The sequence below is a fragment of the Pinus tabuliformis genome, chromosome 5_2 (assembly GCF_031772625.1).
Source record: "Pinus tabuliformis cultivar Carrire ecotype Pingquan chromosome 5_2, CPIR1, whole genome shotgun sequence".
NCBI lineage: Eukaryota > Viridiplantae > Streptophyta > Pinopsida > Pinales > Pinaceae > Pinus > Pinus tabuliformis.
Genome location: NC_142306.1, coordinates 591916140 through 591928763, shown reverse-complemented (window position 1 = coordinate 591928763; position 12624 = coordinate 591916140). Strand labels below are relative to the sequence as shown.

Here is a 12624-nt window from a genome sequence, read left to right as displayed (position 1 = left end):
AAGTGGCCACCAAAAATGGCTTTTTGGGATGGCCTTATGGCCTATAACTGAGTGACACATGGCACATTGAGAAGAGGCCACAAGGGAGCATGTCATTGGCATGATTTCATCACAGGATGATGTCAAAATGACATCATCATAGGTCGCAGACCCTAGGAGGTTCAAGTGTACAATTTAGGGGATGAACCATGATTAAAAGAGTTGGGGAATGAAAAATATTTTGGGCACTTGATGGAGAAAATTGTTGTCAACGGCCATATATCCTCGGAGGTTCAAAGTGTTCATCCATAGGCTACGTCATGATTGATAGGGCCAAGGAATGGGAAACTTCTCAAAAATAGATAGGGAAGTGTTTGTCAAGCATTAGGAGAGTTACCTCACGATGCAAATGTTTTACATGAAGGCCACAATTGACAAAGATTGGGGAAGTAGGAGACCATTGAGTAATTAACGCTAAAATTTATTTTCATGCATTGGGTGTTTGAAGTGGATGAAACCTCATAGCATCCTGGGAGATGGGATTTACGAGTTGGGAAATACTCTCATCACATAAAATGAAATTCACGCCCAAGAGGCTTGGCAGGGTAATCCCAAAGGACTAATGTGAAAGGACAAAGAGTGTGGTGGTGCGTTGGTATGGCAGAAACCATAGTGGAAGTTGCAAGTGACATAATAGCGCTAATAGGAAAATGGGAAGATACATGCGACATTTCTTGTTGATGTGGTAGGGTAATATTGGCTAGACTTTAAATGGCCACAACTTTTGATTTGGGTGTCGAATTTTGATATAATTTATATTTATGGAAAGATCTCATTGAGTTGTACGTGATGGTGTAGTCCAAATTTGATTTTGTTAACTTTGGAGAGGGGGGAATTTTTGTAATCCCATTTACATAATGAGACCATTTAGGTCAAGTTAGGATAAAGTAACACATCCCATTCAACATGGAAGGTTCAAGGGGGTTGAAGGTAGTGTTACACTGCAAATTCTCCCATAGCCTTTACTCCCTCTCTCTAAGACATTTCTTACTTACCTAGGTTGATTTTATATTTATTAGGTTGATTTCACACTTGCTAGGTCAATTTGTACCTATATATGTGTTTCCTATTTTGCACAAGCCATACAACTATTAATTTTTAGAGTGGGAGGTTTTACAAGGCCATACAACCACTTTCACATATCAGAGAAATATTTATGTATGTTGTATGACTATACATGGTTTAATGGGAATCTCTCTCTTTCTTGGGAGCATTACATTGGATGATAGAATGTTGATTAGAGGCCAACTCTTCTTCCAAGTTGTTTTCTTTTCCATTTGATTAATTTCCATCTCCTTGGGCATAACATTGATATTTAAGAGCAGGTGTCTTATTCTAACATTCTAGTGAAATTGTGTTATAATTAATTAGAATCCATATATTTTCCTTTGGTAACCACACAACATAATAACCCATTTCATACATCTAAATTAAAGAATGGGCAACCCTTGTAAATTTAATGAATGGTGTTTAGAGTTGCATTGGAGATTGTTGTTTAGTGAGTGTTGAGCTATTTGTATGTGTAAACCCTCAAAAATTAATCATCAACCTAGGGGTCCATAGACTTATAAGGTACAAACACATTACATGTAGGATTAAAGCCTAAGCTATCTTGAAGGAATAACAACTAAAAACAATGAAAATAACAGTTACATATTACTTCAAAGAAATCATTACTTCTTCTTAAAATTGAATCTTAAATGGGGCTTAGTCGGTTCAGGTGAGAGTAATGTAACCATGAAATTTAAATTCCATTTGCCTCACAGACACTATGTTTCCATTCTACATTCAATTGAGATGAAAAACTCATTGCATTTTGATACCAAATATTAGCACATAAACAAAATAATGATCTAAAAATAATCAAGATGGAAATCCTACAAATCTATCCTTTGTACATGTAGATATGCTTCCTGAGAAGGGGGGCCTATGTCCTTGGGAAGTAAGCTACCTAGAGACATTAAACAATACTCCAACAACAAAACCACAAAATAATGTAACTCAAAATATCATTACATCAAGGAAATATTTTTACATACATACATTGTTATATCTCCCATCCTTTGTCCTTTATACCACATTACAAAGTCTAATACATATTTATAAGAATATCTCAGCTATGGATAAGGTCAATGTCCCTAATCTCATGGATCATAGATCAAACAATACATACACTATTTAAGGTTTTAATATGATCCTAATCCTCGTAAAAGAGCAAGAGCATCCTTGGCTTGGATCGAAATGATAAGTTGTGTCTTCATAAACTAAATGAGCACGAATCACAAGGCTCCACACTAGTTGCCATCAGATATGGTCCCTCTGACTCATGGGATCTACATATATCTTCCCATATAACATAGTCAAGAATAACCAAATATGCTGCCATAGTTGAATCTAAAGATATGGTTGGCTTAAGAGATTGTAGAACTCCCAAAATGGGTCATTCGATCTCATTCATAGGAATGAGATCGAAGACTTCAAACTATTGATGAACTGGAAAAACAAACTATTGATGAGCTGGCAAGATCATTATTGTTCACTATGTATGAATCTGTGTTTCCTATAGAGGTATGTTTAACCAAATCATTGATCGTGGCTTCATGTTTCTTCCTGAGGACTTGGGTAAAAATGGAACAACACAAAACCATCTCAGGCCCCTGCTTTAAAAAACCCATGTGCTCGATTCTCATCATGATAACTAGACATATGACAAACAATGAGGTAGGAACATGAACTATATTCTGCGAACAATACCTGAACTAAACGAATATGAACCCTTCACCTAGCACAGGAAGCGATCCTCCGCATTGATCATCATTAGTAAAATCTTATGTAAACCTCCTTAAAACATTGAAAATAAAGGAAATATACTAAATAATTAACAATTTACCTTATCATGCTCAAGGTTAAGGTAGTGGTCTTAAGATGTGCATATTAGAGAAGATAATGATAGAAACTAAGTAAAAGCATGAGTAATCATAGGGTAAAAGGTGTGTGAAACTGCATCAAAAAGGAAGCCCAACATGAGTTACAAATTTTAATGTCTAACTATACTTAATTTCACATCTAAACTAACAAATAACCAACTCCACATCAAATAATATTTCCCTTCTTGTGTAGTGCACCTTAAAAATTGAGAAATAACCATAACACTTCTTTATGAGAAGAGCATTAATTTGATTGTTGGTGTTTCCCTTCTTGTGTAGTGCACCTTAAAAATTGAGAGATAACCATAACACTTCTTCATGAAAAGAACATTAATTTGATTATTGGTGTTTAACCCCAATAAAATTTACCAATAATTGGCATTATTTGTTAAATGGTTTTACCCGACTTTTAAGAAAGTTTTAAATTCACCAAACTAATGATCAAAATAAAATTAAAACACATATAACTATAACAATATTCTGACATTGATGAATTTGATGGATTTAGCTTATTTAAATATTCATATACACACGAATTGAACTATAACAATATTTTGACCTTCATGAATTTAGCTTATTTAAATATTCATATACAAACGAATTGAACTAAAAGTTCTTAGTGATTAAGTAATTACACAGTTCTCGCATTTTCAAATAGTTATTTCCAGCGAACAACACTGAACAATTTATTTTATTGATATATTTGAGTTTTACAAGTTTGTACACATTGAGCAAACGTTAAGGTGCATCAGCCTTCAAGCCTTTTCGAAGCCAACAAAAGTAGGAATAAAATTGTTAATGAAATGAGTGAATTAAAAATGTTTAATCAGTGATCACATATAACTAATTAATAATAATTTATTTTATAGCTATTTTTAAAATTAATCTATTAATAATAGGATTAATATAGTTATTGGGGGCATGTCACACTACAAAGGGATTATTCTTTGAAATGTCTTTAATATTAGTATTGGGACGAACCTTAATGAAGAAGTGTTCATTCTTTTTAATAAATATTTATAATAATTAATAATAATTTGAGTTTTAATCTAAATAATAATAAAAATTTATAATTTTGGTTAATTTAATATTTGGATGAATTAAAATGTTAATTTTATATTTTTTAAGAAAATTAATAATTAAATTTTGTTAATTGGATTAAATTTTGAGAAATAAAAAATTATTTAATAAAGTTGGACTCATAAAGATGGTAAGGATTTGTGCTCAAATCTGAGCGAGGGCGTTGACTAGTCGCGAGGAGTGACTTGCCTTTAAGGTCTACAGAGGCGGCTAGTTGGTAAAGTCGGACTCGTAAAGACGTTAAGGTCTTGTGCTCAAACCTGAGCGAGGGCGTTGACTAGTCGCAAGGAGTGACTTGCCTGGGCCAAGCCCGCTCACCTTTTAAGGTCGGCGGAGGCGGCTGGTTGGTAAAGTCGGACTCGTAAAGACGATAAGGTCTTGTGCTCAAACCTGAGCAAGGGCGTTGACTAGTCGCGAGGAGTGACTTGCTTGGGCCAAGCCTGCTCACCTTTTAAGGTCAGCGAGGCCGCTGGTTGGTAAAGTCGGACTCGTAAAGACGGTGAGGTCTTGTGCTCAAACCTGAGCGAGGGCATTGACTAGTCGCGAGGAGTGACTTGTCTAGGCCAAGCCTGCTCACCTTTAAAAGGTTGGCGAAGGCGGTTGGTTGGTAAATTTGGACTCACAAAGATAGTAAGGTCTTGTGCTCAAACCTGAGTGAGGGCTTTGACTAGTCGCGAGGAGTGACTTGCCTGGGCCAAGCCCACTCACCTTTTAAGGTCAGCGGAGGTGGCTATTTGGTAAAGTCAGACTCGTAAAGATGGTAAGGTCTTCTGCTCAAACCTAAGCTAGGGCATTAACTAGTGGCAAGGAGTGACTTGCCTGGGCCAAGCCCGCTCACCTTTTAGCCCCACGGGGGTAGGCGAGTTGGTAATCACATTGCGGTGAAGTTCGTTAAAAAGGGGGCTCCGTACTGAAGGTCACGAGTTCAAATCCCCCGAACTGACCTTGGAGCTGTATAGAGGGGCGGGTGCAGATCCCAGTGGTTATAGATGGTAGCGGTCAGAATCGACCCCGTGTAACGCGAGTTGCGAGGCTACCCTGTTGTCAATTCCACTGTAATAATATATATATATATATATATATGTCATAATAGTCATATAAATTAAATAGTTAATAAAAGTCTATAGCAATCAAGATAATTATGTGTTGTTTGTAATGTTGATCACAATTTCGTGCCAATAATGAATTTATCTCTAGAATCTGGTGAAAAATCTTTAAGAAATTTGATTGTGGGAGTGTTTAAATTGTTTTTTGATGGAAAAAATGGATTCAGGACCATCAAGAACCCCTGGGCACCCAAAACTCTGAAGCTTAGTAACTTTAACTTAGATTTTCAAAAACTTCTACCAAATTTTCTCAAAATCACGTAAGAATTTCTATTATTTTATAAGTGAAATTATAACCTGTTTAGAATAAACAATTTATAATAGCAAAGCAACAATAAAAACAAGAAAAAAAAACATTATAAAAACCCTTAATATTATCTATTAGATTATATCTATATTAAAAAATATTCTCATATTATCGATTTAAACTATTTTTTATTTTTTACTTAAAAAAAAAAAATAAAAATCTAAAAACACTATCCAAAATAACCACACATATCCACTTAATGAAATTAATACGATAATGTAAACATGATTTTCTCTGGCCATATCAAATTGCCCATCTAAGAACACTATCCAAAATAACCCTATGTATCCACATAATGATATTAAAATGTTAGTGCAAACATGATTTTCTCTCGCCATATCTAATTGCTCATTATTATGTACAAGAATACACAATATGGTGTCAATGTCTACCTACACTTCCATGTAGGACAACGGATGGCATTCAGATTGCCCAGATTTAATAAAATGATGAAGCACCCTCTCCAGTATTATGACTAATTTTAAACAAATCAACATACAAACTTAAATAATATTTTTATACATGAAAAGTAATGATTTTTTGAATCGTTTTTCGGTGAAGATTGGTTAAAAGAAGGTTTTTATATCCATAACAGGGTGAAGATTGGTTAAAAGAATGTTTTTATACCCATAACAGGGTGAAGATTGATATAATGGGCCCTAAGCTTATTGATATCAGATCTGTTTGAAAAACTGTATTGCCATACCAATATTACCATAAATCCCCTACCCAATCACAGTATCAGGAAATAAATAGAATCACTATGACAAATTTCCAATATTGCTGGTGAAACATATCAATAAATAAAGAAAAGCGCAAATCGATGAACAATTGGCTTCGACAAGCTTCCCGCATTTTGAATCTGTAGTAGGAATGGTATCATCGGCTATAGCCTATACTTTTGAGTTGTATGTTGTAGTAGGGATGGTATTTAGGCTATATTTTTGAGTGGTATGTTGATGGAAACATATTACACAACAGTATAACCTAGTCTATGGAAACAGAAACATGAATATGTAAACTTTTTCAAAGTATCGTTTTTTTCTTCTGAAAAAAAAACTTCCCCGGGCTGAAACTGATTAATCTGATCGTGGAGGAAGGATGGAAACTGATTAATCTGATCGTGCACGAAGGATGGACGGTATTGGAAGCCGAATTGAGCCTTTTCCTTCTCACCGGCTTCTGTTCGATTTTTCTCCCCAAACTAATCACCTGAATAGGTGAAGAGTAATCCTGGATAACCACCCATAATGCTCGCGTTATACGAAGCCGTGCAGAGATCGGGAAGAGGCGCTTCCCCTTCCAGTATTTGGCAAACCTGTCGCATTCCCAGCCTGCTCTCTGGCTCTGGATGACAACACAACAACCCTAATTTCAGCACCTTCTCCATCTCGCCCACATCATATGCCTTCCCCAGATTTGGATCCGACGCCTCCAGCAGCCTCCCCTCGGTATACAGATCCCACGCCCACTCTGCCAAAATCATCCGCTCGGCGTCCTTCAACGGATCCACAGGCCTCCTCCCGCAGGCCACCTCCAACAGCAGAACGCCGAAGCTGAAGACGTCCGAGCTGGGCGTGGCCTTGCCCGTGTGTATCAGCTCCGGTGCTATGTACCCCAGCGTTCCCACCACATGAGTCGTCTGCGGATTCTCGCTGTGGTCATACAACCGAGCGAGGCCAAAGTCTCCCAGCCGCCCGTTGAGCTCCGAATCCAGCAGCACGTTGCTCGACTTGATGTCTCTGTGGATGATCCTCTTCTCCCATTGCTCGTGCAGATACAGCAACCCCACTGCCACTCCCTTCAGAATAGCGTATCGCCGATGCCACGGCAGGACTGATTTTGGATCTCCGAATATGAGTTTATCCAGGCTGCCGTTGGGCATGTAATCGTAAACGATGAATAATTTCTTCTGCCTCCGGCACCAGCCCCGGAGCTGAACCAGGTTCCGGTGCTGTAGGCGCCCCATGCTCGAGATCTCTGCCACGAACCCTTTCATTCCTTCCGTGAACTCCTTCGTGATGCATTTCACTGCGACTTCTTGGCCGCTGCCAGGGAGAACGCCCTTGTATACCTTTCCAAAACCCCCTTGCCCCAAAACGTTTTCGCCCCGGAACCTGCATGTGGCGATGCTCAGATCCTTGTAAGTGAATCTATGGGGCCAGTACTCCTGCTCCCACTCTTCAATCGTTTCCCTGTTTCTCAATCTTTTGAGAAACACGGCCGCCGCAATTGCCAGAGATAAAACGAGAGCTGCAACCACGGTGACGCCGACTATGAAACCCCGGCCCGGACGTTTGGAATACATGTTAGCAAATGAAGGGAGACGCGACACATCGAGGGGAGACGCCGCGCCATTGGTTGTGAAGCTCCACGCCAGAATGTAATGGTCTTCCACGTACAGCGCCGTGGCGGCTGAAAAGCCAACAAACATCTTTTCTTGGAGAACGCTTTGCAGATCTATTTTCCGAGAAATCAGCGGCCTCTGCGGTCTCGCCAAGCCGGCCATCGTGACGCTAACATTCAAGTGGCTGTGAAGATGATCGTAATCGATCCAGGCCTGTATGTTCCTTCCGCTCTTGAGACTCAAGTTATGGAATTCCTCCCCATTCCAATAGCCGGCGGTCTTGGCCTCAACTGAAACGAGGTCGTTGATGTCCACGCCCACGTGGTTGCCGTCGGGATCATTGAATTCAGGATTCTTGCTCGTATCGAACTCCACTGCGAACAAGTGATTGTATGGCTGCCCATTGCTGGTGAGATTAAGCAAGCCCATATAATGGGCGGACAAAGCGCCCATGGGAGACGTGTAGGGCGTCATGATGAATGCTAATCCGTGTCCACCTATGTCAGAGGGAGGGTGCACAATAGAGAAAACGAAGGTAGTGCTGAAGGAGGATAACGTGCCGTTGTTTTTCATCTGCACAGGATCTGAATACAGAGCGCGGCCAAGCATGAAATGAGAGTGATTTGTGAGGGCGAGCACAGATTTGGGGCGGATGACTGAAGCATTCGCCTCCAAAATCAAATCGCTTCCATTGAATTCGTTGAAGACGAAAGTGGTATGTCTGCGATCATCCTCCACGGCCTGTGCGGGACTGACGGGTATGACCAGGGAGGTGAAGGCTATGATCAGGAGACGGATCCGCCATGGAAGCATCTCCAATCAATTCTTTGGGCCGAGCTAAATTCCTCCCTGCAAGGAATACCTATCTTAATACATGATCTTGTGATCTTAATTTCCCGAGGGCGGTAGAGGTGGTCGGCTCTTTCTGCCTGCCAGGGTCACCACCATCGCATTCATGACTACGACTACCACCACCAGTACCCTATTTTCTTCGTCATTCAGTCAGAATTGGACGGCTTTTCTGGTTTTGTGATTTTTTAAAGACATATCGAGGTCCAGGGACCACGTAAAATTGACGGACTATGAAACTCAACTCAACTACTCTTCTATATTTCAACGAAAGCCACGAGAGTGGCGGTAGTCCCTGCCGTGAGAGGGAGTGAACTTACTTTGTAAGTGATTTGGACGTTTCATAAAGAAAAGATGGGTTGCTTTTAAATTTTTGAAAACAATTAATGCACACCTACTCAATCCTACTGTTCCCGATTGTATCATGGATGCCCAATTCAATGTGAATTGATATTTTCAGTCTAATGCTTGTACACCCCCATCACAAAATTTCGATACATGATAGAGATTGCAAGATGCTCAATGTAGGTGGCTTATAATTTAAGATTTCAATTTCTCTGGAAAAATGGACATGCGTTAGATCTAGTTTTTTCCCATAGTCCTTTGGTCAAGGCAGGGCCAGGTTCCGTAGATATGAGAAATGTTCGAAGAAGCAGATAATGCCTTTTAGCAATGCAAAGTACCTTGTAGCTTTTGAATCTGGAATTCAATGGAGTTTTCAGCTCTCTTCATTGGCCTGCTCTAATGGAAAGGCGCAGCCTCAGCCATGGAAAGCATTGGATGGTCAAATAGCAAATGAGAGCCTTGGTGACCATTTTCCTCAGAGAATCTATAGTTTTTAGTGATAACCTCACTGTTCAAGAGTGAGTGTCGTTATTGTGAAGAACATGGTTAGTAGGAGATTAATCTAGAAAAAGAATTATAATCTTGCAACTCAAAATCTGAAAGACACCAGCAGTTGCACCCAAAAGAATAACAATAACCACTGTAATAGCGAAGAGGAAAAGAGATTAGATGCCTAGATGCAATTGATTTAGAAGATGACAAGGCACACATGCTCAAAGTTTAAGGAGCAATGCCAATGAAAGTGCCTAATGGAGATGTCAAAGATGTTCATGGCATCTCATATATACCATGCAAGCGAAAACATGTCAATGAGCAAAATTGCTATAACTGCAAGAGATTTAGAACTATAATTGTAATTCAACAAACATTAATGGTCAAGAACAACTCTAAATGTTAACTTTAGTACCAATCATACAAGCATCTTAGATACGGAAGCCTTGAATTTTTAAAGAAACTTACTATAATTCATGGTTTACTAGTTGATAAGAACCTTGCAGAGATAGTCCCCAGGAGAAGAGAGTGAAATCCACAAAAAAAACCTATTGTATGCAGCTCAATGAAGGACTATACTTCGCTCAAAAAATCAACCTGTGACAGTTATACAGTCAATCTCTCCTGCTGATGCGATTTGGATGCCTACAAACATCCCCTAAACTCGAAAGGGCTTCTAAAAGAGCTTTGACGCTTAATGATTCTTCATGTTTTGACCAGTTGACATCTCAAGAGTTTGATCATGATTGAAAAAATTATGACTTGTTCCCTTTGCAAGCTGTTCACACATATATTCTGTGGATGTTTGTAAGCCTATTTATCTGACACGGTTAGCACAAACGGCATGAAAATCAGAAAAATGTGTCAGGTTACAACATTACAGAAAAAGGTGTCAGTTACAACATTACATTTTAATTTTAAAGTATAATAGATGAAAAACATTCAATTTTTAGCTCATATGATCATATCTTTGTGCAGGAAGTTGTCCTTCTTTCTGATCCGTCATCAGATTCTCCTTTTTTTCTCTTGGATGGTTCACCCACAAAGCAGAAGGTAAATTTATGTTTGAAAATTATATTGTTTTGTAACAATTCACTTCCACCGGCGTCACTTTGTCTTATTTTCTTACTTTTCCGGTTTTCTTGTGCATTTATTGTTTTTTTTGGATTCCCAATTTCTTTTTAATTGTTGTGAAGAAAAAGAGAAGCATGGTGCTGCTCAAATGTTTCCCAACCAGAAAGCTAAACAATAGTACAACACTCTTCATGTGGCGGCCAATGAACTAAGCACACTGTTCCATGTCTGAAAATTATCTGTTTGTATCAAATTTCAAGTGGTTTTAGAAATGTTTTGCATGGTAGCATCGGTGCTCTTTTAAGCCGTGTAGGGTAATTCCCAAGATACCTAGAACGTCCATGAAAATGTTTATGTTAAAGAGATGCATACAAACGATGCTTAAATGGAAACTCAAGAAATTGTTTATCAATCGTATACTTTTGAACTATTTTTATATTTTAAGAATTATGGGAAAAAATCATTATTAGTTTAAATAAAAGTGTTTAAATTAAAAAAGTGACATATAAAATAAATTTAATTTTAAAAATTATTTATTATTATTTAATAATAAAAATTATTTATTATTATTTGTATGGAAGGTTTCAGATCTTTTAGATCTGTTAACTTTGCTTCGGCTCTGTCCAAGTCCCTGATTGTCTGGACCATGGTTGAAATCCTTGGGCTTGTGATGTAAGGCATTTCAATCCTTTTTGACTTTCCATCTGAAGTTGGGACTATAATGAAGTAGCTAGCTTTATTATTCTTTAATCGTATTGAACCATGGGGTTCAACTGCGGCTAGAAAGATATTACCCAAAATGCAATCAACGGGTATATCTGAGACTGCAAACTTAAGCTTTATACAATGTTGGTCAAAACATATAGAAGCTTTTGGTACTTCATATCTGAGTGTTTTATTCCCCAGACCAACAACTTTCCTTTCTGCACTAATCCAGTATTTTGCTGGAATAACTTTTGAATTTAAGATATTTACATCTGCACCAGAATCTAATAGTGCAGTTAGTGAAAACATTTCTCCTTGTATACAAAGATTTATTTTTACATGGTGCTGCTGATATTCAATAGCCATGATCCTCATCTCTCTGAATCCCAGAATAGGATCTTTCTTCCCTTCAATGATTTCTATATTCGGGTTTTGGTAGGAGGTTGTAGTGTTCCAATCTGGAACACTTTCAAGCTGTTTTCCCTTTTCTAATTCTGCAATTCTAGATTTTAAACTAGAAATTTCAGATTTAAGATGGTGTATTTCTCTACTTACCTCCCCCAAGGTGAGTGAGCGAACCTTGTCATGCGGTTGATGTTTCTGGAAGGATTTGGTATTTCGCTCAAACGAGGCATCAACAAATAATGGCTTTTTGGCAGTATTTTTGGAAGAACTGGATAGACGTAGCTGATCCATGAAAGCTACAGTAAGTCTTTCCTTCATATCACCTTCTTCCATTGCTCAGATTTGAGAAAGAATCTTGAATTCTTCTTCTTCGGCTGCGGCCATCAACACCTTCTCCTTTGGTGGTGCTATGTGTGTTTCCTCAATAGAGGATTCACTGTAAAAATCAGAATCAGAATCATAAGGACATGCACAGTTTTTTGAGTCTGAGCATGCACAAGCTTGCATATGTGCATGTAAATCTTCACCAGATGAGTCTGATGAAGAGCTGGAGTCACTAGATGACTCTTCTAGTTGTTTCTGCTGTAGATGTTATATGATTGAAATATTTGGGCAGCGATTTGTGTCATGATTTTTAGACCCACACTTTCTGCATTTTGTTTGGGTCTCTATTTTGACAGCTTTGTCCTGTCTGCTTAGAGGCTGATTTTTCTTGCCTCTATTCTTCTTTGATTCTTCGCCTACTGGACATCGATTAGATGTATGTCCTGACTTACCACAAAGCCAACAAGTAAGCTTATTCCATTTTTCTTGTTTGGAAGTATGCAGGTGTATATCGGAAGGCTTATAGTAATGTGTCTTAGGCACATACCTATAGTGTCCCTTTCTAGTCCTTGGTGTGACTTTTCTTCCTGATGATTTGCCTTTATAGAATTTGGCAGTCTGCTT

General features: G+C 38.4%; 1 pseudogene; it reads right to left on the bottom strand.

Moving 5' to 3' along the window:
- Positions 1-6239: 6239 nt before the first annotated feature.
- LOC149160377 (L-type lectin-domain containing receptor kinase SIT2 pseudogene) lies at positions 6240-8795 on the bottom strand (annotated as a pseudogene).
- Positions 8796-12624: the final 3829 nt, after the last annotated feature.